General features: G+C 41.2%; 1 protein-coding gene across 7 annotated transcripts in view; it reads right to left on the reverse strand.

The window, feature by feature from the left end:
* CALCOCO1 (calcium binding and coiled-coil domain 1) overlaps window positions 1–14,392 on the reverse strand; it is a 161,793-nt gene extending 147,401 nt beyond the window's left edge. For 4 of the 7 annotated variants that reach the window (XM_033939650.1, XM_033939645.1, XM_033939649.1 and 1 more), the window contains exon 1: window positions 13,966–14,093. The gene's annotated coding sequence lies outside the window, so the exon portion shown is untranslated. Of the gene's footprint in view, window positions 1–13,699; window positions 13,851–13,965; window positions 14,094–14,271 lie in introns of those variants that run through there. The other 3 variants (XM_033939646.1, XM_033939648.1, XM_033939647.1) reach the window with 3 other exon arrangements.
* Between the last annotated feature and the right edge of the window lie 13,133 nt (window positions 14,393–27,525).

The raw sequence follows: 27,525 nt of genomic DNA on the forward strand, positions 1-27,525 counted from the left end.
CGTCTCGGGGTGCTCCTACTGAGCTGGACGCGGGGGAAGGGTTGGCTCTAGGAAGTGAGATCTCACTTAGCCCCGCAGCCTAGAGAGTGGGGAATCCTGGCAGCAACGTCGGTGGTGGGAGAAAGGCTATCTTCGGAGCTAGTGGGTGTGCTGGCTCCCCAAGAAACTCTGGCTGGAGAATTTTTTGCAAGGGTGGATATCGGTGTCTCAGTAGAAAAAGGTGAAATACCAACTATTCAGCCTCTCGTAAGACCCACTGAGATCACATTGGACTCTATCTGGACTGCACTGGACTCCCTCTATCAGATATGCCAAGGAATCTTTTCTCTTGTTGAAGCTCAAACTTCTAAATTAAATAAATTTGAAGAGGAATTAAAGTCCCAAGGAGAAAACATTAAAAGTTTGGAACATTCAATTAAAAGTATACAATCTTAAAGTGGTTCCATAATTCAGGATAAATTAGTTATATTGAGGAAAATGGAGAACTGAATCTAAGGCTTTTGAACTTTCCCAAAACGTTGACAATGTCACCTAAAGAAATATTCTATAAGTTCCTGAAAAAAGTGCTTAAGTATTCAGATGAAGGACTTCTACCTCCGCATAAAATATATTCTCAAGAGGAAGTAATAATGTGTGCTACGCTTCTTGCAACATTTGAATTCCAACAGGACAAGGAAGCATTCATTTGCCTTTTTATTAGGCATGGAGAAGTTTCCTTTTTAGAAAGAAAAATCTCAATGTTTCCAGCTGTTTCAAGAACTATGCAAACAAGAAGAAAAAGGTTCCTGGAAATGAAAGATGTGAAATCATTGGGGGCAAAATTCCAATTACGGTATCCCTGTAAATGTTTGATCTATTTAGATCAAAACTCTTATGTGTTTTATGAACCCTCCCAATTACAGGTGAATCCTATTGAACTGGTCCATTTAAATAATTGGGGATGATCCACTACTCTTTCTTTTTAGAACTGTTTGTTTAAATATCATTTCCTCTGATATGTGACATTGTCTCTCCCAATTGAGGAGTCCCGATTGTTAAAGTCTTAAAAATTATTTTTAGAACAGACGTATGTTTAGAATTGCTTATAATTTTCTTGATTTGTAAAATGACAAGACTTTTGTTGAAATATGAATAAATGATACTTTTTTTTTTTTAAAGGAATATGAGAAACTATTACTGGGATTTCCATCGCTGAAATCCATAAACTCTCATAAAGTTGTTAGGCAATCCGTTACCATACCAGGCAGCACTAATCTGGAACTACAGAGTATCGTGGTTTTAGAAAACTGATGAAAACTTTTTTGTTTAGAAAATATATATTAGGCCTGCAATGATCTTATGGTATCTGATGCACTTTTAGTTGGCATCTTTTGTCATATGACTTTATAATAATTTTTATTTTGATGTAATTCCTAATTAACTAGTTATTCCTACTGTTAACCATTTTGAACCTGAATGGTAACTGTGGGTTATAAGATCTTTTTAATGAAAAGGAATCCATCATTGTACAGCCCACAGCCCTGGTTGGGTGCTACATTTGCCAGGACAGTACAAGTAAAATCTCACTTCCCGGTAATAAATCTCTCCTGAAATAATCTGTGACTATCTACATCTCTTGGGAGTCCTTTTACTAAGGCGCACTAGCCAATTTAACGTGCGCTAAACACTAACACATCCATTATATTCTATCCTTATCTTTTAAGGCCCATACAGATTCTCTGGTTAAGAGATGTTTTATTGTCCTCTGGAAGCTGCGTACTATTAGGAAATATTTTGATTTTCTATCATTTAAAATCCTGGTTCAATCTTCAATCCTTTCAATATTGGGATCATATAAAATAACCACTAGCCGACTAAAAATCATACAAAATACAGCTATTCATTTGATTTTTAATCTGAAAAAACATGATCATATCAATATATATTATCAAAAGCTTCTTTGGCTACTGTTTGAGGCTAGTGTTATTTAAATTTGGATGCATTTGTTTTAAAGTTTTATTTGGCTTAGCACCGGCTTACCTTGCTTCTCATTTTAGTTTTTTTTATTTCTAAGAAAAATATTTGTAGATCTGGTTGGTTTTATTTTACTTCAGCAAATGCATGTCATTACAAAAAATTTTTTGGATAGGACCTTAGCATTCCAAGCAGGATTAATGAATTCATGTTTGAATCTTCTTGTTTCTCCATTTCTTACTTACTATCAATTTCAAAAAGATCTTAAAACTCACTTATTTAAATATAATATACATTATTGATTTTCATATTATCATGTAGTTATAATGCAGTGGTCTCAAACTCAAACCCTTTGCAGGGCCACATTTTGGATTTGTTGGTACTTGGAGGGCCGCAGAAAAAAATAGTTAATGTCTTATTAAAGAAATGACAATTTTGCATGAGGTAAAACTCTTTATAGTTTATAAATCTTTCCTTTTGGCTAAGTCTTAATAATAATATTGTCATTTATAGCTAAAGAAATATGATCAAGAAACTGTTTTATTTTACTTTTGTGATTATGATAAACATACAGAGGGCCTCAAAATAGTACCTGGCGGACCATGAGTTTGAGACCACTGCTATAATGTATTTTTTATCTTTTTATCCATACTTATTTTAGTTTATATTGTGTTTTCCTTATTCATTAGTTTTAATGCTTGTATTAGTTACTTAGGGCTCCTTTTATCAAGCCGTGCTAGCGGGATTAGCGCACGTGACTTTTAATCACGCGCTAACCCCCGCGCTGGCCAAAAAACTACCGCCTGCTCAAGGCAGGCGTTAGCGGCTAGCACGGCCGGCGGTTTAACGTGCGCTATTACGTGCGTTAAACCGCTACTGCAGCTTGATAAAAGGAGCCCTTAGAATTTTATTATGTATGATATTATTATATTGTATGCCGAGTACCTATTGTGTAAACCGCTATGAACTGCTGGCTAGGCGATATATAAAAATAAATTATTATTATGGACCCGTTAGCATTTAGCGTGCACCAAAATCAGCTAGTGCGCCTCAGTAAAAGAGGGGGTTGGTTTATAATATTAAAATAATTGTTTTACAGATATTTTTATTATTAGCTAACCTGTGAAATCTGTATTTACTTTTGTTACACTGAACTTTTGGTTAAATATAAATAAATAAATAAATAAACAAAAATAATCTGATAATATAAACTGTAATCATCAATACAAATGTTAGTCAATTAGGGCAATTTTCTGATCTCCAAAAATCAATTGCTTTTATCTGCTATTGCTAGAATTTATACTGATAATTCCCCTCACAAATCAGTAGCATTGCAAATTTAGATTAGAACCCCTTTGTACCTGAATTTAAGTCGCCTTGAGTTTAGGTTTGGATAGGAGAGTATTTAAAATTGAAATTCCAGACGCAGAACTGATTAATCTTGTAGCAAGTCCCAGCATGGCAAATTAAACGCAAACCATAGGAACTGAATGGGCTGGGCTGCACTGCATTTGCTGCATGGGAATTGCTACTATAGCAGGGCCCTAAATGTTTGAGTTTGTATTTAACTCATTGAGGGCCATAATGTCCAAAAACTGTCCCATCTCACAGCAATTTTTCAACAGAAAAGACGCCCAGATTTCCTGTCTGAAAATACACGAGAAGGATGTTTAAATTACAAATGAGAGAAAACAAGGCACAGGGATGTCTGTCTGGCAGCATTCTTATTAAAATGGTCACACAGATGTCCAAACAGAGGAGAAGCCTAATGGTTAGTGCAGCAGACTATAAGCCAAGGGACACTGGTTCAAATCTCACTGTAATTTTTTTTTTTTTTCACTTGAACGTGATCCTTCCAGGAACAGAAAATATAACTACAGTAAAACCTTGGTTTGCAAGCATAATTCGTTCCGAAAACATGCTTGTAATCCAACACACTCGTATATCAAAGCGAATTTCCCCTTAAGAAATAATGGAAACCCTACAACCCAAAAACTAATACAAAATACTGTATGTACTTGTATTGCAAGACCTTGCTTATAAATCAAGTTAAAATTTAATAAAATGTTTTGCAAAACACTTGCATACCAAGTTACTTGTAATCCAAGGTTTTACTGTACTCTTATCATTGAGTCATTGGATGAATTTATGAGGCTTTAGATGAATAAAGGCATTTGGATCTATCAGATGAGTTGAAGGACACTTTTGTTTAGTGTGCACCATTCTGATTGGGACAATTCCACTTTGGTTCTGTGCTCTTATCTGAATGTACATCATTTCAATAGCTTTCAGGCTCGAGGACATCCTACATTTTTAGGTACAGTATTTTTCTATCTCTGGAAGATGTGCCCGAAAAAAATTAATAGAGTTACAGTGGGATTTGAACTTGTCCCCCTTGGTTTACAGTCAATTGCACTTACTACTAGACTACTTCTCTGACCTGCTTGCTGCTTTGTTCAAATGGCCATAATATCTGCAGCTGACATACAGAGTTGTTTTCCTTTCCAGTTTCACTGTTAGGGGAGAGGGAGGGAGACAGCAACTACTGGGGGGGATTCATGAGGGGTCATGCCTTAATTCCTCAAGTGATCAGCTGCTCAGCCAGAGCAACTTTCTGTAACAGGTCTATATAAAACACACCCTTCTTTCTAGGCATGGACACTTCTTCCTGTCCAAAGATTGCTGCTGGATGTCCTAATTTTGGCCCTCTCATGCCTTTTTGCTATGTTGATAAACTGCAGTATGAGGTGTCCGAATTCTGACTTTCCGAAATCATGATTTGGATATTTTTTTAATGCATTTGGAAACGGCCAATTTGCTTTGAAAATGAGCACCATTACCTTTCAAATATCTGGCTCTCCCACTTTAATCCTCTCAGTTAATCTCAGAATCACGAGGCAGCTTTCCTTTCTGAACTTAACTTTTCATTTTACTGAAACACGGACTAATTTAGAACCTACATTCCCCACTGCATTTATCATCTGATCTGCAAATCAGCTGGCCCTTGGTCAACCAATTACATTCTAGGGCAAGGGTACTAAAATGGTGGACTGTGGAACCTTGCCATGTGAACTGCTGAGGTGCAGAGCTCCAGCTCTATCTCCTCCCGCCCAGGTCAGTGTCACTGTAGCTCCCCTCCCCTCCCCCCCCCCCCAGATCCTCCACACTCCGCAGTGGGCCGTGGCAGAGTGCTGAAAGCTGCTTCTCTCTTGCCAGTTGAGCCTTTTCTCTGCTGCACCCAACCACAGGAAGTTGCAACAGACAGATGGGTGCGAAAGAGAAAAGACTCTGCCAGCCAAAGATAGGCAGCTTTCAGCACTCTTTGCCACAATCTGCTGCTGACTGTGGAGCATCCTTGGGTGAGGGGTTGGGGGGAGGTGCTGCACCAGCAATGTTGACCCAGGCGTGAGGAAAGAGAGCTGCAGTACTGGAACTGAGCTAGTGTTAGACATTCAGAGGGCCAGGGTAGATGGGGAGGGGGATCCTCAAGCTCGTCTACAATGTGGGATGCGGACAAGAAAGGAAGAGATGCTCAATCCAGGCTCGGAGAGATACTGAACTGCCCCGGGGGGGGGGGGGGGGGCACAGAGACCAAGGGATACAAATACTAGAACCAACACAGGGAGACACAAAGGCGTAATGGGAAGGAAACACAAGGGGATAATTTGCAAAATCATATTAGTCGAAATCTACTCCTGAAGATCCGTGGACCATATCCCGGAGAGGTGCCTGTGGTCCAGTTCTGTGGCACTATCCTGTAAATACATACGGTGACAGGAGAGTGGTATTTCAGACTGAGCTTGAAATGTGTAAGCCGTGGATAAAATATCTTGTACATCCTCCGAGAGGTCCTGCCAGAGCAAACCTCCCACATAATGGTGAAGTTGCATATATGCAAAATGATCCTTAGTTTCCAGGTGATATTCTCATTGCAAATCAGCAAAGGATTTCATTTTTTCCTTGTCTGCAACCACTTGAAGCAAATGTTTTAAACCCTTAGAGTTCCAGTGTTTAAATTTACAGTGTCAGTAACCAGTGTAAATGCAAGATTCTACCGAATAGGCAAACAGGAAGTAGTACAGAAGGAGAGCCTATGTCTCCTACATATCCATTTCCAAATAGCTTTAGCTATGACTAATATATAACTCAATCTGCAGAAGATATACCTACCCCCCTCCCCCCGTGAACAAACAAAGCTGCTAACATGCAACCCAGCTTATGAAGCTCCAATTCAGGGGAGGAAAATAATGGGTACCACAAACAATAGTCATGTATCTGACATTCAAGAGTACCAGGACACCCCAAATCATTCATGATTTTCAACCTCTGAATCGATAAGCAGGGCCTCTTTCCATTCCATAGATAAAATTGTAAACATTTGTGCAGAGACCTCTCTTCTGATCTAGTAAAGTACAATGGTAACATCTGAAACACACAAAGTTTGTAGCATCAATATATTACATAAATGAATCCTTCCAATAAGAGACAACAGAAAAGACCTCTAAAGCTTAAGCCTTGCATGGATGTCTCTCAGTAAGGACCTAATATTAGCCACATACAATGTCAATAAATCCCCAGGAAGCCACATAGCTAAGTAGCGAAGGGTTCCATGCTCCCAGATTAAGAGAAACTCCCTCCATGAATCCCAAGTTTCAATAGGCATTATGCAAGTTGAGAGTAAACCCAAAGAAAATTCCATACTGGTCTATGAGGCTAAAGAGATTAGTTAGATTCCTGAAGTGGAAAGGGAAAAGGAAGGTACCAAGCTTCAAAGCAAACAAAATCCAAACAAAAAGAGGCACTGGAGATGTCAAATCCAACCGGGTGGTCAATGTTCCTTTATTAACAGTTTGTATCAAGGTTAAAAACCAAACAAAATGTCCAAAGGCGGAGTTCCGACGAAAACATCACCTTCCTCAGGGGACAATTGTAAACGTGTCAGAGTCTCTTCAACCAAAAGAATTCCTGAGGTGGCATTAAAACTGCAACATCAGCAAAAGCAAGGACCTTAATATGGTGTGTGTGTCCCCCAATAGTTATGCCCCACACTGTTCCTATAGGTTTTAATACACAAAGCAAGGGTTTGAATGCTAAAGTGAACAATGGTGATAATGGACATCATTGCCTCATGTCCTGGCAAAATCTAGCAAACACGGTTCTAGATAGAATAGCACCAATAAAAACCAGAAAACAAATAATAAAGTAACCCATGGTTCTCAGAACAGCTAAATAACATGAGGAAAAAAGGAAAGCGGAAAGGATTTGGAGAAAAGAACAAAAACTATATTAACTGGAGGAAAGAAATAAAACAATACAAACTAGCAGTAACGTGAGGCAAAAAAAAAAAAAATCATATTATGATTACCTGGTTACCCAATCCAAAAATGCCTCCAAATGTCTCTTTAGAATCTACAATGCACTGATTTCCACCAGCCTCACAACAACCCGGCGCAGACAATCTGGCACATTACTTTCACGAAAAAAAAAAAAAAAAATCAGGATTGTGAAGCTCATTAACACATGATCCAGAAGATAATGTAGATCTATATCCTAGAGTGAAGGGATTCCAGCTGATAGGTGCTGGTCAAAATTCACCACAATCAACACGCCGAGGTGATCTTGAGCTGGCTGAAAATAATATCCAAAAAGCATTGCTACTTAAAGATATATGCCCAGCTAACCTGTTAACTCAAGCCCCACTTAACTTTCTACTACAGTTGACAAACCTAGTAAACGCATGCCTAGAAAATGGAATGTATCCCAAAACAATATCAGCTATAGCGTTAATACCCATACTTAAAGCCACAAACCTTGACCTGACTAAAATAGAAAATTTTAGGCCAGCAGAAGGAATTCTATGGCCTGCCAAACTATAGGAATTCTGTATTAGTACACAACTAGCTAAATTTATAGACCAAACAGATGGATTTCACAATCACAATATGGCTTCAGGCCTAGACACAGCAACGAATGCCAACATCTAAAGTAAGATATCAACTCAGCAAAGGCAAGCAATCCATCATACTACAATTTGACATCTTGGCAGCTTTCAATACAGTGAACCACTCACTCTTACTTTTCAAACTAAATGAACTTGGAATACAGGGTGTGGTACCACATCTCACAATTTTTTAAAAATAGAACATATGAAGTATAGAAAAAAGTCCCGTCAATGGAAGACCAACCGTGGAGCTCCACAAGGCTCTCCACTATCACTTGCACTGTTTAACATTGTTAGAAACGCACACAGGTATATACACCTGTGCTAATGCAAGACACACCAATGAAGCAGCAAAGGAGTTTATTGTTATGCTTCTTGCAAGAAGGTTGCCCAACAAAGGCAGACACATACTTCTCTTTTTCATCATTTGCTTATGTATTTTCTAAACATGATTTTCCTGTCCATCAAATCCTGTCCACTTATCTCATTGGAGACAGAGGTGGCTCACAACCTAGCCCCTTATCCCAAGCATTCTACGTGAAATCCCACCCCTATTTACATCTCCCCTTCCCCTGAGGCTCAGAGCCCCTACTCTTATTTACAGTATCCCTTATATGGTACAAGCCTTCCCAGAAGTCCCCCCTTTGCAAAAGTCCTTCTGTCCAGATATTCAACTTCACCTATCTTGGTTCTTCAGACCCTCACCTCCTCCTTTCTGTCCATCATCAGCTGCCTGCTGACTCATAGTTCAACTGTCAATGCTATGCATAATTCTCCTTTTTCATGTTACAGTATAATGTTAAAGAAAAGTAAAATATATTTTCTTCTTCTACTCAAGCTCTTGAGAACACTAATGCGTCCTATCTTTTTAATTTATTAGTGAAGCAAGCATATCTAGGATACCAATTCATTACCTCAGATTGCCTTAAACCCCTACCCATAAATCATCAACACTTTCAGCAAGTTAGTCCTGGCACATTCTGGCAATATACTGTATTTTTCGCTCCATAAGACGCACTGCACTAGAACAACAGTACACATATCACCTCTCTGGTGAAAAAAAATATTCTTTAAGATTTGATACCCGAGAACAATAAGACCAGTTCTAACCCAGGCCATTTTCAGGACAGTAGCACAATCTATTCTAATACCATACTTGGACTACCATAACTCATTATATTGTGGCATAACAGAAAAAGAAATGAAACGAGGCTACAACTATTAGAACACTGCTGCCAGACTGATTTTCAGAATAAATAGGAACAAGAAGGCAAGCCTGCTATTAGAACAACTGCACTGGCTGCCGATGAAAAAGCAAATCCAATTCAAGATAGCATGCATGGTTCACAAATTGATCTATGGAGAAAACTTTAATGGACTAATGTCAGATATCAAGATCCCACACTCCTCCTTCAACTCACAAACACCGCAACGTTTCAAGTTATCCTTCCCATCACCTCAACAAGTTTGGAGGAAGATGTTCGAGGCTACCTTTGAATACCAAGGACATCTTATCTGGAAAAAACTGCCAACCAACCACTTACTCTGACTTCCAGAAGAAGCTGAAAACATCTCTTTTCTCTCTATAGACAGCCTCCTTTCACCGCTTCTCTTTGACAATCATAAGATATGACTTAAAAAAAGTAACCTCAAGAATTGATCTAATTCTTATTGTAAACCGCATAGATTCCTCATAGAGCAGTGTCTCTCAAACTTTTTTTTAACTCCGGCTCCATTTACCTCCCCTATTTTTTTTTTATTTCACTTTGCTGTATTTCTAAACTTACCTTCCCCCTCTTCTCTTTTGTTTCACATCAGTGTGAACTTGTCCAGTATTTTTAACATTTGATAAGGCATTTCTTTTAATTTGACTTTTTAATTTTTTTAAATCTCATTTTATTGTATACCGTTTAGACACTTGTTTGATAAACGGTACTATATATCAAAAATAAAGAAACTTGATTGCAAAACAAAACAAAAATACCAAAAAATTAAATTTGTGAGTTCTTTAGGCTAAAGTTCTTTAAGCAAACAACGGTGAAACTAAAGTAGATAGAATTGCTAATCAATATGATGGATGTGCCTCTCGAATCTGACAACCTTCTGGATATGATATAGAGTATCAATGAGGGGGTGCTGAAAAGTTCTTAGCCCAACCTACTTCCTTCATTCTGAAGGTTATTTTGCCACTATAGCTGAAAAATGTTATTTTATTTTGCAAAGTGCCAATTTGCAGAATTGTAATGCTATGTTCTGACATTGCTTCGGATCATTGATTGAACCATGTCACTGAAAAGTGTAGAATTTTCAAGTGTGGAACTTGGAACCATCATGAAGCTCCTATTCCTGCAGAAGAATAACGCCAAAGGAAATCCATTAATGTAAGATGCAAACATGGAGTGACAAATGCCCATCATACTCCACAGTGAAGAAGTGGTGTGCAAACTTTCAGCATGGAGATTTTGAGACCAAAGATGCAGCAAGGTCTGAGAGACCTCAAACGTTGTCAACTCCTGAAATTGTTGACCATGTTCATGACCTGATTTTGGCAGATCAGCAAATATTGGCTAAAACATTTGCTGACACACTACAGATATCCGGGGTAGAGAATGACACGGTGACAAAATTCATCACCGTTCCCGTCCCCGCGGATAACCGCGGGAAACCATCTTCATGTCATTCTTTAAGGAGAGAGGAAAGAATCAGAGTATAATTGGGCACAACCACTGACCCGCAAGCTTTGCTTTGAAGAATGCTGGTGTAGAAAGACCGAGGTTGAAATAGACACTAGAAAATGACATGGGATTATTTCCCACGGTTATCCGCGGGGACGGGAACGGTGATGAATTTTGTCACCATGTCATTCTCTAATCCAGGGAACATGTGGATGTATAATCCAATAGCTGGGTATGCAGAAGCTATTAGTGCAGTGTGTGCCCAAATGTTTAAATGTTGATGAGAAACGTCATTGAGTGGATACTTCCAAGTTGATTTTGCAGCATTTTCCGCAAACTGGTGCCAACTTTTTGGAATGACTACCTATATTGTAATTTTCGCTGTTTTTTTTTTTAATCTCTAAACAAACTGTATATTGTAACTTCCTCTTTTTTTCTTAGCAAACAGTATATTTTGTAATTTCGGTTTCTTAAAGTCTCTGTACTCCTTCTACATATTGTAAATCGCTGAATGTAAACCGCCTAGAAGTCGCAAGATTGTGGCGGTATAGAAGAATAAAGTTATTATTATTATTGTTGATGAAACATGCTTACACCACTATGATCCTGAAACAGAAAACAAAATGCAATGGTAGCACTCAGGTTCTCCAAGGCCAAGGAAATTCTAGGCACAAATATCAGCAGGAAAGGTTATGGCCAAAGTGTTTTGGGATCAGGAAGGTATTGTAACTAATGACTGACTGACTATTGTCCAAGGGGACAAACAGTTAATGCGGAATACTATAATAACTTGCTGTGCCGATTAAAGGAAGCACTGAAAGAAAAGAAAAAAACCTACATGGAAAGGCACAAAAAAATGAACTGCTGCATCATGCTGAAGCGAAACTACAGTAAAGCGACCTCTCAGCTCCATGGAAATAACAAAAACTGAGGAACCTTCGCTTGCACGATATTGCTAGAAGTTTCTTCATAGTGTTTACACTAGCCAGTATTTGCACCAGATTCAGTCAGATGACGCCACCCAGATTTGTCCTCAGAGAACCTCCTGTTGGTTATGGAAAAATAATAGAGAATGGGGTGAAATTATTGCAATTTAATAATTGACCGAGACCTCCCTAAGGCTGTTATCAGTGTTGCAAGATGTACGAGGTCTGTTCAAAAAGTTTCAGGACAGTTTGAATTGCACGCCAATGGGAAGTTCTTTTGAGATGCACTAGGCAGCGTTGAGTAGCTTGAAACTTCAGAGTAGCCTCTTTTCTTTTCCTGTTTTTTTGATATCTGTTTTCATCTCTGAGCTACAGTAGTTTTTGTGATCAGCTATTTTTCATCATTTGCAACCTCAATGAGAAGTGCTACAGAGCAAAATTCTGCTTTAAATTGGATAAGACCGCTACAGAAACTTATAAAATGTTGAAAGTGGCTTATGAGGAACATTGTCATGAGTCATGGAAGGTGTATTGAATGGTATTCATACTTCAAAAGTGGTTGTAAATCAGTGGAAGACAATTCGTGAACTGTTAGACCATCAATGTTAACTGATGATGATCATGTTGATCAAGTGAGGGTTCTACTGCACGCTAACCAGTAATTAACTGTTAAGAGAACTGGCAGAGGAATGCAACATCTCTATTGTTTCATTCCATAACATTCTAACAGAGAAGTTGAGGATTCCTCGCATTACAGCAAAGTTTGTTCCACAGCTGATAACCAACGACCAGAAGAGCAACTGCAAAAAAAAACCGAACAAAACCACAATGACAGTTCTTCACCAGCCACCTTACTCAGCCCCTGCTGACTTCTTGTTTCCAAAACTTAAATCCACACTGAAAGGAAAATTATTTGACACCATTGAAGACATAAAGCAAAATTTGACACAGCAACTTTTGGCGATTCTTGAAGATGCATTTAAGGACTGCTTCCAGAAGTGGAAACGACATTGGGAAAAGTGTATACATAAGAAAGGGGACTCAATAGAATAAGTAATAAGATTGTTTAATAAATTTTTATAAAATCAATACTGGAACTTTTTGAACAGACCTCATATTTTTGGTTTAGCAGGCAGGCTGTTACACAGGAGAGAAAAATCTAACTGGTTGATTGTTTGGAGGCAATAGTATTAACAGAGGCATTCTTTCAAGCTATATCATGACATATAGACTTCCAAACCTGACAGCTGATGCTCTTTGCATATGCACATGGAACAGCTGTAATATGTATTACATTTTTTCAGAAACACTTAAGTTGAAGAAATGTATGATCTGACTTGACTTGTAAATATGCTAAAGCTGCTGCTTTTATTTCATTCATGCAATTATTGTTGATGAAACATGCTTACACCACTGTGATCCTGAAACAAAACAGTCAATGCAATGGTAGCACTCAGGTTCTCCAAGGCCACAAATTATATAGCCTATTATCCAATACCAACTCACAATATATTTGAATATAAACAATGGCAAATATTTAACTGTTCAACGAGGAGGACACCATTCCCAAGCATTTTGCCACCTTGCTAATCAAGGGAATGCAATTCCTACACATTCCCCCTTTGAAATGACCACTATAATGGAAAACAATATGAAATAACATTTGAAATTAAGCCTGAATAGATAGACCTCTACTTTATTTTAAAAAAAAAAAGGGGGGGGGGTCATGGGTTTGTATATTGAAAAATGTGACCCATTCAACCCACTGACCCTTGACCCACTGCTTGCTCTGCTTCCAAAATATGTCCTGGGAACAGTCTGATTTTCAGGATATCCATAAGGGAGTGATTAATGTTTATGGACGATATATATTCGCATATATCAGATGTGTAGATCTTTCATACATATTCATCATAAATATCTCAGAAACCTGGCTAGAGCTGTGATTACTCTAAGACAAATTTGGGAAGGTTTGTCCTAGGTTGTAGCACATGCTTGCTATAACCAAACAGAAGAATAGATGGAAAAAAACTGAGATAAAAAGCATTCATAAGAGCAGGTCGGAGAGTTTTGGGTAAGAGTAGCCTTTAGTTGCTACGTCTAAAAAGCTTATTCTGCTAAGCAGAGGCAATTATCAGGACACAGACGTTGAGCAGCAGAGAAAAAAAACAATCAGGGAAACGGATGGGCCACTTGGCACTCACCTGCCAAAAGAACCCTTTTACCAAAACGTTTTAAGCAGTTGATGCATGAATTAGAATGCACTGTGCAAAAACATCAAGTCACACGCATTCGGCTGCTCTCAACACTTTCACAAGCCGAGCACCCCTCTTCACACGCATTCGGAGACCAGAGGACCAGTCTGCCATCTCTCCCTCACTCCCCCGTCTAGCATGTCTCCCCCCCCCCCCGGTCTTCCCAGTTCGCGATCCAGCTCCCTGAAAACCTCCTTCTGCCATCAAAGTAATACCTCGAGATCGCCCACCACCAATCCCGCAGCTTTTCCTTCTTGGGTGACCGTCCCTCTCTACCCCTCGGCTATGTCCCGCCTTGCCGGAAACGGGAAGTTGCGTCAAAAAGGGCAGAACGCCGGAGAATCGAAAAAAAGTTTGCGTTAGGCTCGAGAAAGGCAGGACAGCCAGAGAAGGAAAGCCGCGGGGGTTTGTTGCGGGCGATCTTCAAAGACAAGCTGAGAAACGGAGAGCTGCGGACAGGGAAGGAGCTCCAGCGACGTTCACGTACGAGTGTAGGAACCTATCAGAGATCAAACACGTACCCAGGCTCCTCTCGCTGTTTGCCTGGGCTGCTGCTCCTGCAGCTAGGCTCACCCTGATCACGTGCACGGGCCAGCATCGTCCGAGAACACTTTTGATCGACTGGCGCATGCGTGTGGCGACCTTCGCGTGCAACTAAATCGCTGCCCGCGGTGAAGTCGCCACTCTTAAGTGCCAGTAGATCAGGGGTGGACCTCTTATGTGTGATTTTTCAAACTAGCACTCCGAGGACTTGCCAGTTGCTTCATAGTTAGTTAACCGTGGTTAGGTTTAAATAATGTACCGAGAATTATAAAAACGGCACGATGTTGATGCATAAGTCTTTTTTTTTGCTCTGGTTTCTACAAATATGTTTACCCATAAAACGCATGCTGAGACTTGGAGGCAGAGTTAAGGGTAGGTTGAGGGCCAACATATGTTAAAAAGTAGAGCATGAAATTCTGAATATGATTATAAGCATAGGAGCCAGCTCCGTGGCTGCTTGAGCAACCCCAGTATTGAGCATACTCCTTGACTAGTTTATATTGGGTTTGTTAAGTGCTATCGACTTGTGTTTTGAGTTCTAGCAACTTGCTAAATTACAGATCTAAAAAGAAATTGGTTTTGTGCTAGTCCTGTAAAGTCCTTCAATGTCATCCCCATGGTTGCTTTCAATGGGTCCAGCCATCTGATTGCAGGTCGCCCTCTTAGCCTGGTTCTTCCAGTCTTCCCAAACATGATGTCCTCCAATAAGACAGTCCTTTGTAACTTCATCATTTGGGCTTTGTGTGACATATAACCGGTTTGATCTCTTCCAGAATCGATGTTAGTTCTTCTGGTGGCCCACTGCATGCATAAAATTTTCTCCAGCACCAAAGCTCAAAGCTTCTTTCTATTTTGTTTCTGTAGTGTCCAGCTTTTGCATCTGTAATTGACCACTTAGGAAATGAGTGCATAGATAAGTCTGATCTTCGTTTGGAGTGTTATTTCCTTGCCTTTGAATACTTGAAAGAGCCTTCATTGAAGAGCAACTGAGTGCTATTCTGCGGAGTACTGTATTTCTTCCTGCAAGTGGCTTCTTTGTTTACAAAAGAGGCCATGAGATAGAAAAGAAGTTGTAAAGGATTTCAATTGCCTTCAAGCTCAAAATCTTCATTATTTTCCATGTTCCTGATCTTCATCTTGTTTATGTTCAGTTCTAATCCATGACTTTCGGCTTTGACTTTTTTTTAGTAGATGCAGCATGTCTTCTTTTCTGCTGGTGATGAGCATTGTATCATCTGCATAGCATAGGTTATTTATATTTCTGCCAAAAGCTTTGAAACCAACACTTCCTTCTTCCAAATTTGCTTTTCTGAAGATGGCTTTCGCCATAAAGTTGAACAAGTAAGGTGACAAGATGCATCCTTGCCTGACAACACATTTTATTGGAAACCAATCAGTGTTGCTGTTTTCAGTTCTCACTGCAGCTTCTTGATTTTCATAGAGGCTCTTTATCAGCTGAGTTATGTGTTTTGAGTATAGTTTATCTTAATACACACAGTCAAAAGCTTTGCTGTAGTTGATGAAATAAAAGTATAAGGAATTTTGGTATTCTTTGCACTTCCCTAATATCCATTTAACGTTGGCAATAATGTCTCTTGTTCCTAGACCTTTTCTGAAACCAGCCTGAACTTTGGGTAGTTCTTGCTGAACGTATGATTGTAGCCTTCGTTGTATTATTTTCTGCAATATTTTGCTGTCGTGTGGAATTAATGCAATCATTGTATGGTTGTTACAGTCCTTGGCATCACCTTTCTTTGGTATAGGCATGAACAGTGATCTCCAATCGGTTGGCCATGTTTTTTCCTGCCGAATCTGTTGTCACAGTTGAGTGAGGATAATGATAGCAACTTCTGAGCCTTTGATTAATTCAGTTGGAATACTGTTTATACCAGGTGATTTGTTTTTCAATAAAGCTTTAATTGCTGATATGACTTCTTTAAAAATATCTGGTTCTTCTTCGGTGTCAGTTTCCAGTTCAATTTCCCCAATGTTATCCTCATTGCCTTTTTTGTATAAATTTTCTGTATATTCTTTCCATTTCTTTTTAATACTTTCTGATCATTCAATATCATTCCATTAGCATCTTTAAGCATCTCTAATCGAGACTGGAATTTCTGCCGCAATCTCTTAATATCCTGATAACGCTAATCTGGTTTTTCTGTGTACGTGTTCCAATTCAATTTTCTGACAAATATCCTTTTGATATCATTCTTTGTCATGCCGAACTTGAGTTGAAATATTCAGTTCATTTGTGATACTTTTTCTCTTATCACTGGAGAGTTTTGCTTGTCTTCTTTGTTCTGCTATGTTTCTGGTTTCTAATGAGATCCAAGGTGATTTCTTGGCTTTCTTTCTCTTCTGGAATATTTCTTTTTTTTAGCTTCATCACTAATTATGGTTTTGAACTCTTCAGGCTTTCTATCTACTATATCAAGCCAAGCAAATCTGTTGTCTAGTTTGAAAACATTCCATCAGACTATTGGATAAATGTCATATTTTGGGAGATTTCCAACTCTGTCCTATACAGATATAGTCAATTTGATTTTGATACATGCCATTTAGAGAGGTCCATGTGTACTGGTGACATTTGTGGCATTGGAAATACATATTCACTATTGATGGTTCATTTTACAAAATTGTACTATTATCACCAGCTTCATTTCTTTCTCCTATGCCATGCTTTCCAACCACTGCATCCTGAGGTGTACTTCCTACTTTTGCACTGAAGTCCCCCATAATGATCAGTAAATCTTGTTTCAGTGTTTGATCTATTTCATTTTGAAGTTGTTCGTAGAACAACTCTACATCCTCAATTTACGCATCTGTCATTGAAGCATATACTTGGATCAAGGTGACATTGATCAGCTTTCCCTGTAGATGGATTGACATGACTCTTATCACTGATAACAGTGTACTTTAGTACTGTCTTTGAAACCTATTGTCGAGGATGAATGCCACTCCATTTGTGAGTTTCATGACCAGAGTAGCAGATCTAATGCTCGTTTGATTGAAAATGGCCCTATCCTGTCCATTTGAGTTCACTGATCCCTACCAAACCAATATAATTTTTTTCCATTTTATCTTTAGCATTTTCCAATTTTCATTGATTCATACTTCATACGTTCTATGTTCATATATTGAGAATATCTTTACAGCTTCTGATCTCCCATTTTTTTTTTAACTTTGAAAAAGCTTTTATTGAAAAATGACACAGCAAAACATGCATAAGCATCAAATCAACAACCACATGACAGGTGCACGGGAATTCTGCAATGCACCCATCTCACTTACAATAAGGAAAGCCAAACAACATATTACCCCCAAACCAGAAAACCCTCCCCCCATACCCTCTAAGCCAGGGGTGCCCAAAATGTCGATCGCGATCTACCGGTCGATCGCAAAGGCAATGCTGGTAGATCGCTCTAGCGTATTCCCCCATGGTCACTATCTCATCTTATGGCAGCCTACAGATTGAACTTAGCAGGCTGCCGTCAGCCTCAGTAGCACGTTCCCTCTGCAGCAGTCTCGCCCCTGATGTCAGAGGAGGTGCAGGACCATGGCAGAGGGAATGTGCTACAGAAGCCAATGGCAGCCTGCTACGTTCGCTCTGCTACGTTAAATTTGTGGTAGTTAGGCCCAGAGGGAAGAATGGAGGTGAAGGATCCAGTCTGAGGGAAGCAGCTCAATGATCCAGTCTGAAGGAAGCAGCGGAGGTGAGGGAAGCAGCAGAGGTAAGGCCCCGCACGTCGGGGTAAGACTGCCCATCGTGAGGGCCCCGGCGGGATGGGGGTTGCCTTAGAGACGCTGGATCTGGCGAGGGGGGGGAGAGCCAAAAGGATCTTGAGGAGGGGCGGGAAAGCAGCCTTGAACCAAAAGGGAGGGGGAAGACAGGGAAGATCCTGTACTACTAGAGGGGTTAGAGAAGGGAAACACCCTGAACCGAGGAAAGAGAGGTGCCAGGCCCTGGGGAGGGGGAAGACAAAGAGAGTGAGAAAGACCTGGACCAAAGGTGGGAGGATTCAAAATGTTAGCAGAAGGAAGATAGAGAGAGGGAGAAACCTGAAAGAGAGGGGGGACAGATGTTGAACTATGGGAGGTGCAGATAGAAGAGACAGAGGGGGAGAGACCCTGAGGAAGAACAGAGAGATGCAAGATCATAACAGAAGAGGGAGAGAGAGGGAGACATGTTGCCAATAGGGGTGGAGGAGAGAAGAAGAAAAGCTGGACTCCTGGAGGGACAGAGAGAGATGTTGGTTGGGGAATGGGATGAGGTCTGGAGGACAGAAGAGGTGCACTCAGTGTATATAAATAAATATGGGAGGTCTTTTACTAAGGCGCGCTAGCCGTTTTAACACGTGCTAAATGCTAACGCGTCCATAGAATATAATGGGCACATTAGCACTTAGCGCGCACTAAATCGGCTAGCGCACCGTAGTAAAAGAGGGGGTCTATGTTTAGTATTTTTATTGTTGGTAGATCATTTTGACTTGGTCATTTTAAAAGTAGCTCGCAAGACAAAAAAGTGTGGGAACCCGTGCTCTAAGCATTAACAGAACAGGATCCTTCTAAACTGACAAAGTTCATCAATTTCAAGGGTTAAACTGTGCAACTCACTTGTCAGTCAGTTACGAAAATGCTGTGAAAAGGGCAGTTTTAGAGAAGTACTCAAAACGCAGTTATTTGTAAATGCATTTTTCTAGATACTGATCCTTCATGAACGTTTTCTGCTGAAGAATTTTCATAGGATTCCTTGTATAAGCCGGGTGTGGCTTTCATTCTTTTATAGTCGATCTTCTGAGGATTATTTGTTTATGTTTGCTTGATCTTATTTGATTTACCGAATTATGTATGTAAAGATATGTAAACCATTTAGGTTTAAACGGTATAGAACATTTTAAAATAAATAAATACTTAATGCAATTCCCATAATTCAGACTGTCACCAAATGCTTAAAAGCTGTGATTCTACATCATATACCAATGATGCAACTTATCCATAACCAGGTGCCAATCAGGTTGTTCTGAATGATCTCCCTTTTTTGTCCAGCAACATCAGTATCAGGATGTCCTGGCAGCTTTGATACATCAGCTTCACAAATGCTGGATGATGGTCAGCTCTTCTCTAGTAGCATGGTAAGTGCCTTCTGACTTAGAGGACCATCTTCCAGCAATATATGTTGATTCTTTATGTCTCATCATCATCACATTTTCTTGGCAGAATACAGAAGTAGATTGCTGGGCCTTCTGCATAGAATAATTTCACTGTTGTTGCATCAAATGCATTCTTCCACTTCCAGCATTCCGTATCTGCTGCTGCCCAGATGGGTGATACATCAGTCTGACATCTCCTCTGAAACTGTCTGCCTTGAGAGGAGGCCCTGCTGGTATTGCAACTACTAATGGCATAGCTTTCAGCTTCTGAGATGCGCACACACCCCAGTGGCATAACAAGCCCATGTACCATGCACCCCCATTTTGAAAAGTTGGCTGTGATTACAAGCCAACTAAATAAAAGGTCTACCTTATATATATAAATGGTGACAAAGTTACTGCTTATATGGATTCCTAGTCTAATAAAAAAGGTATCACATTAATCTTCTTGTTGTTTTTATTTATTAACATGTTTTTCATGCTCTAAAATAGACTACCGTATATACTCAAGTATAAATCGGTATTTTTGGGCCCAAAAATTGGCCCCAAAATGGGGGTCCTGGTTTATATTCGGGTCATCTCCCAGTGACCACCCGAAACCCTCCTAGACTTCCTGCAGGCCTGCCTTAGGCTGGGACAGGAGAGATCCCTCCTTCTCCTGCCCCGGACAACACTAACAATTACCACCCTCCCTTGCATACCTATTTGTTCCCTGGTGGTTCAGCATGTATCCCCTGCTGAAATCCTCCAGAAGATTGTAAAGGTAAGTAGCCAGCAGTGCACCCAGGCCGGCACGCAGCAGCGAGCTTTTCGCGCTGCTGGTCCTGCATCGCTCCTTGATAGGCTGTCATGAGAACCACAAATCTCGCGAGAACTTGCAGCAGCCTATCAAGGAGCGGTGCAGGGCCAGCCGGCAGGACGAAAAGCTCGCTGCTGCGTGCCAACCTGGGTGCGCCGCTGGCTACTTACCTTTACAATCTTCTGGAGGATTTCAGCGCTGGATACACGCTGGACCACCAGGGAACAAACAGGTGCATGAGGAAGGGTGGTAATTGTTAGTGTCGGCCGGGGCAGGAGACAGGAGGGATCCCTCCTGTCCCGGCCTACCATTAGGTGGATTAAGTTAAGGGGAATGGTTACTGGTAATCTGCTGGCTGGGTTAGAGGGGAGTACGGGACATCACTGATGAGGTTGGCTCTTTTTAGGGGAAGAAGGTACAGGGAAGGAAGGTGGGCAGGGAGGGGGGACAGTATTCATAGCCTGGCAGAGAAGGGGGCTTGGTTCACAGCCTGGTAGGGAATAGGACTGAGAGCAGAGAAGGGAGGGAAGGGGGCTGGGTGCAGAACCTGGCAGGGATGGGGGCTGATTGCAGAACCTTGCAGTGGAGGTTTATGACGGAGGGGACACTGGGTGCAGATTTGGCAGGGCATGGCACTTTAAGCCCCCGACTTATATTCGAGTCAACCATTTTTCCTCCTTTTGGGGGGAATATGGGTCTCGACTTATATTCAGATCGACTTATATTCGAGTATATATGGTAATGGGCAATTACGACACTTTATCCATATATACTGAGTGTGTGGCGCAATGGTTAGAACTACAGCCTCAGCATTGTGAGGTTGTGGGTTCAAATCCCTTGCTGCTTCTTGTGACCCTGGGCAAGTCACTTAATACCCCCATTGCCCCAGGTACACTAGGTAGAATTTGAGCCCACCGGGACAGATAGGGAGTGAAGACTGAAGGAGCAAGTTTGGCTGGAACAAGAACTGGGTTGGCTTCGGGTAGGTGGCCGGGAGGGATCCCTGGCAGTGGCAGGGGGGTGGGCAGGAAGGCGAGATCTCTGGCTGCGGCAGGGGGTGGGCAGGAAGGCAAGACCCCCGCTGGCAGCGGCTTCTACGGACACGCGGGAATATCCTCCACCAGGCCGCATACCCCCAACAAGCGGCCCACATACACCTAAGGGGAGAAACACTGCCCTAGGGGACACTGCTTTGAATTTCACATTAAGGGTGCCAAATACACATCTCACTTTGTACATTATATGGTGAGCCCTCCAAAACTCTCAAACCTACTGTGCCCAATTGTCTACCACCCCAGTAGCCTTTATGCCTGCAGATGTCACCTAAATGGCAGTACAGTGGGTTTTTGTTGGGCTCACACTTTCTAGTTAAGATGGTATATGGGCCTGGCTCCCATTCTCTGCAGTTCACTGCACTGCCCAACCTGGCTACTCAAGAGACTTGCTTGCAGCTGTAGGACTGGCCATAGTATTTGCAGCTATCATAGAGACAGATATGTACTGTGTCATGCAGATCTTTGGATGGGGGGTGAGGGGATCAATGACCACTGGGGGAGTGTTTCCATCTCTCCAGTAGTCATCTGGTTAGTTTGGATACCTTGTGGGCCATTACTTGTTTTTAAAACAGGTCTAGCCCAAAACATCCAAATTATGCTCTTGACATTTTTGTAAAATGTTTGATTATTGCTGTAAAACGTCCAAGTGCTAAGCCCACCCTAATGCTGCCTCAAATGCCCCCTTAAGATTTAGATACACTGGAGACAAAACAATCAGAAAGACACCCACTTGAATGTAAGATGTCCAAGTTCCAGTTTATGCTGTCTTTTGGACATCTATCTTTTTGAAAATGAGTTCCTTATTGTTTAAAGATTTTTTTTAATTTACTATATGGCTGTTGTTAAGATTACACTAGAAACCAAAATGTATGGTGCGTTTTATGAGGAAATGTTCTAGCTCTGTCCTGCACCCATTGTTGGGGGAGGGCCAGGAGGTTCTGTAGATGAGGATTTATTTGGTTTTAATATTATATGGGTGAAGTATGTGTGTAGGGGACTGAGGCTCAATAGGGGCTGAAGAGTGCACTTTCTTGTACTTCCCCTAGCCTTCAATGTGGCTTGCAGCCATTGAAGCCTGCACTGTTCCCATATTGAAGTTATTGAGAGGGGTCGAGGTGGAGCACCTGGTGAGACGGGCAGGGCATGGGTGTATCCGATGGTGGGTCTTTCTCTCAGAAGGTTAGCAACCCTAGTGCCCACTCTTCCAACTTGCTGGCCCACCCAAAAATTGCCTTCTGGCTATGCCACTGGGCAGTACTGTCAAACTGGAATCCCGGAGGCTCAAAATGGAAAGAGAGGATAGAAGGGATGCAGGGGTTGGAAAGAGTACACTTCCCCTTCCATATTCATGGTTTTATTAACCGCGGTTTTGATTATTTTGTTCCCTGACTTCGCCCCCAAATTTACATCACAGGACATCACTGCTCCCGGCGTTGCACAGAGGAAATCACTGCTTCCGGTGTTTCACAGAGAACATTGATGCTCCCAGCGTTGTACAGAGCAAATCGCTACACTTGCAGGTCAGGTTATTCGTGGTTTTGTGTCTTTTTTAGGGTTTTTTAACAGAAAAACCGTGAATAACATACGAAAAGTGATTCGCGGTTTTTCTGTATTTGCTGCCATTCTGTTCCCCTATCACCACGAATGTGGAGGAAGAAGTGTACAGGGGAAAAGTGAATGACCTAGGAAGAATGAAGGAATAGGCAATATTTAAGAAGAAAATGAGTGCGAGAATGGAGAAGAGTAATAGGACTGGAGCTGTTGCCCCTGTGCCAAATTTTAAAGGTGCCATCCAGTTCGTATATTTAGGAACTGCTGTTTAAGACTTTCCCCATTAGGCAACCTGAAGAGAACTAAAAAAGGTTCTATTTCTTTCTATAGCCTTTCTTTTCTGCTCTATGTCCATTCCGGATTATTCTTCTCCAATAGGGAGCATCATGCCAGAGAAATGAGGGAAAAACCTTTTTTTTGTTTGTTTTAAACAATGCTGTTCCATTTCTAGCTGTCTATAGTGTAGGACTTGGACTTCAAATTAAGAACATAAAATTCTGATTATCAGTGGTTATAGTTAGGACTGAATGGATCCCAGGTAAAAAAATAAGTAAATAAAGGCCTCCTAGTAACACCATATTTCCCTAGGTAGTGGGAGATGGGAACAGGTCCTCTTCAGAGCCTCAATAAGGGAGAGAGAGAGAAAGTGTGTGTGTGTGTTTGTTGGGGATGAGAATACTTGAAAATTAAGGGTATCAAGGATAGAGTGTGTTATAAAGTATTCATTTATCATTCCCTCTATGAGAAATTCCCTAACCCCTGTTAGGTGCCATTGACTCATATTCGAGTGCTAGCGACTTGATGAACATCATCAAGTTTTTGTGGCAGAATATAGAAGTAGATTGCCGGGCCTGTTGCTGTATAAATTTGATGTTGCCACCATTGTCACATCAAACGCGATCCTCTGCCTCCAGCACTGCCCATCTGCTGCTGCTGCCCAGATGGGTGGTACATTGTTAGTCTGACATCTCTGCTGAAACCTTAGCTAAAAGCGCACCCTTACCCAAATTTTGCAAAACCGGAAGTTACAGTGAAGCAAGGACTCCGGTGGCAGAGAGAAAGCCCGAACGGGTCTCTGGTGCAGATCGACGGCAGCAAGGCTCTTTCCTCTCCTCCATGGCCAGGCAAAAGCGGCGGTAGCAAGGGGGCCAACGAATCGGTAAGTCCGATTTTCTTCAATAGCAAAATGATTTGAATCGATTCACCCAAAGTAAATCGGAGAATTGATTCGAATCGCAAATCGGGCAGCACTACTACCAATCATCGATTTCTCCTGCCCAGCAATTCCCCCCCTTCCCCCCCATAGCTATGCACTGAATTAGCACAAGGTCTTAAGTTGCTGTGTGGCTGAGGTTTTGTTGTTTGGGCCAAGAGAGCTTGTGACTCTTATTGTGAGACTTCAGTACTGTGGCAACAAGAAATGAGGTGTTTTAGCACTTTAGCTGCTACTAGGTTGCATGGAGAAAAGTTTAAGGGCTGATTCAAAGTGGCATGTCAGACAGAGAGCTAAGAGCAGTTTGTGCCACTTTCATCCCCTTCTAGTACCACCACCGCTCAGGTGCGGCTCAAGAAAGTCTGCTGGCTGAGATAAGAATGGGTTGGTTTGCCCTCCAAATTACCATACAAAGAGGGTCCCCTGAAAACTCTGGTTAGGGAGGAGTATGAGGAGGTCCCCTCACTTAGAACACTGGTCAGGCAGTTGTTCCACCCACACCAAAAACACGTCTTCTATGTAACGCTTCCAAACGAGCATTTTAGAAACACTGACAACAACTGATGAACATGCACCATCTGGTTTTAAGGACAGGATAACTGTTCTTGCATATACTAATGCTGAAGGCACACACAAATTAAAGTTGGCAGTAACTGGAAAAAGACAACATCCCAGATGTTTCAAGAGTGTATGTCATCTACTTGTGGACTATTATGCTAACAAGAAAGCATGGTTAACTAGACAAATAGTGATTGGTTCAATAACCACTTTGTACCAACAGCAAGAGCTCATTGTAAAGAAACTGAACTGGTCATTGGTAAGGCCCCACTTGGAGTATTGTGTTCAGTTTTGGAGACCGTATCTGGCGAAGGACGTAAGAAGACTTGAGGCGGTCCAGAGGAGGGTGACGAAAATGAAAGGAGGCTTGCGCCAAAAGACTTATGAGGAGAGACTGGAAGCCCTGAATATGTATACCCTAGAGGAAAGGAGAGACAGGGGAGATATGATTCAGACGTTCAAATACTTGAAGGGTATTAACGTAGAACAAAATCTTTTCCAGAGAAAGGAAAATGGTAAAACCAGAGGACATAATTTGAGGTTGAGGGGTGGTGGATTCAGGGGCAATGTTAGGAAATTCTACTTTACGGAGAGGGTAGTGGATGCCTGGAATGCGCTCCCGAGAGAGGTGGTGGAGAGTAAAACTGTGACTGAGTTCAAAGAAGCGTGGGATGAACACAGAGGATTTAGAATCAGAAAATAATATTACATATTGAACTAAGGCCAGTACTGGGCAGACTTGCATGGTCTGTGTCTGTATATGGCCGTTTGGTGGAGGATGGGCTGGGGAGGGCTTCAATGGCTGGGAGGGTGTAGATGGGCTGGAGTAAGTCTTAACAGAGATTTTGGCAGTTGGAACCCAAGCACAGTACCGGGTAAAGCTTTGGATTCTTGCCCAGAAATAGCTAAGAAGAAAAAATTAAAAAATTTAAATTGAATCAGGTTGGGCAGACTGGATGGACCATTCGGGTCTTTATCTGCCATCATCTACTATGTTACTATGGAAGAGAACTGTGTAGTTTTACTGGTTCTAAACAACTGTTTTGCACATCCTCCTGAAGAACTTCTTGTGAAAAATAATGAAGGCCTTGTGAACAATGGAGAAAAAAATCCCTATAGATGATATTGTAAAAATGTGTGACTAATTAAATGCACATTGTTCCATGCCAACAATTATCAGTGAGCATGAGATTATGACAGTCTACTTGATCAAAGACAGACTACTGGAAGAAGATTTTAAAAAGACTGCCACTTTTCCTGCACCATCGTCATATACAAGGCCAAATACAGACTGAAGATGATGCATGTTAGATGTTTTTGGCTAAGAAAGACTGTGTGACTAAAGATGATGAATGTTAAGCTTCATTTATGTTTGAAGATATTGCTCCAGTCCCATAGTTGGAGCATGTTTGTGTTTGAAGTACTTGAAGTGTTTAATGTTTACCTTATTTTGAAATAAAAACTTTTGGCAGCAGTTTTATAGTCTTATGGTCTGTATTTTTCTGACTTAACATTACCATTCCAAAATAAAAAATGAAATAAGCCTGGTCCCAAGGATTTCAGATAAAGGATCTTGTACTTGTACTTTACTGTAATGGTTGCACCCTTTTCTAGGTAATCTACAAGCAAAATTCCACCTTTATCCCAGAAGACAGACACCAGCACCTTGCTTGATGACTTTTATGTCTTGAACTTCTTGGGACGTGGGGAACTACTGTGCCTCCATTCTTTGGATTGTTCTTTTGTCTCTGGACTATATATACAGTATACAGTATATAATGTGTTTCCCCGAAAATAAGCCCTAGCATGATTTTTGGGGTAGGCCTTAATATAAGCCCTATCCCCAAAAATAAGCCCTAGTCGCCGGCAGCAGTGCTTCACACACACCCCGTGCCGACCCTTCCATCTCTCCCATGCGAACAGCGACCACAAGCTGAAATACCTGGAAACAAATGGCAGTGTTGGCAGCACAGGCTGGATCACAGCCTGCTCTTCTCACACCCGGCTATTCTGTGCCACATTGCTGATGGCATCATCAGTGATGTGGCAGAGGAACGCCCGGACATGAGAAGGGCAGGCCGCAATCCAGCCTGTGCTGCTGACACTGCTGTTTGCTTCCAGGTATTTTGGCTTGTAGTCAGGTTCAGATGGGAGGGAGAGATGAAAAGGTCAGCTGGGGGATGCATGCCGGGGGGGATGGGAGGGATAGAAAGATGCTGCACATGAGGAAGGGAGGGATAGAAGCTTCAAGGGCTCTGCACAAGGGGAGGGATAGAAGCTGCAAGGGTTCTGCTGCACAGCAGGATGGGAGGGAGGGATAGAAAGATACTGCACAAGGGGATGGGTGAGGGGAGGAAAGATGCACATGTGGGATAGAAAAAGGAAATAGGAAGAATTTGGGTGGAGGAGAGGAAGGGAGAGATGATCATTGTACATGAAAAAAAAAAGACCTACCCGAAAATAAGACCTAGTGCCTTTTTTGGGCCCAAAATTAATATAAGACAGTGTCTTATTTTGGGGGAAACATGGTTTATTTATTTAAAAAAACATGTCTAATCAGCTTTTGACCAAAGCGGCTCACAATTGACATACACAGCCTCAAAGACATGCATGTGTACAAATATATAAATAACAAAACTAAATAAAACAAAGTTAGGGATACATCTTGTCATATCTATCAGAAAGGAAAGTTATATTATCGTAAGGGTAAAAAAATGCTTGTGCAAAGAGACAAGTCTTCAATAATTTTCTAAACTAACAAACTTCCACAAAATCTTAAAATACCTGTCAGAGCGTTCCATAAAATAGGGCCAACAACGGAGAAACAAGATTTTGTAGTCTTCACATAACACATTGTATCCTTTTTACATTTATCAAGCAACAAACAGTTCTCAGATCTCAATGCT

This window comes from Geotrypetes seraphini, chromosome 3 (assembly GCF_902459505.1).
Source record: "Geotrypetes seraphini chromosome 3, aGeoSer1.1, whole genome shotgun sequence".
Classification (NCBI taxonomy): Eukaryota; Metazoa; Chordata; class Amphibia; order Gymnophiona; family Dermophiidae; genus Geotrypetes; species Geotrypetes seraphini.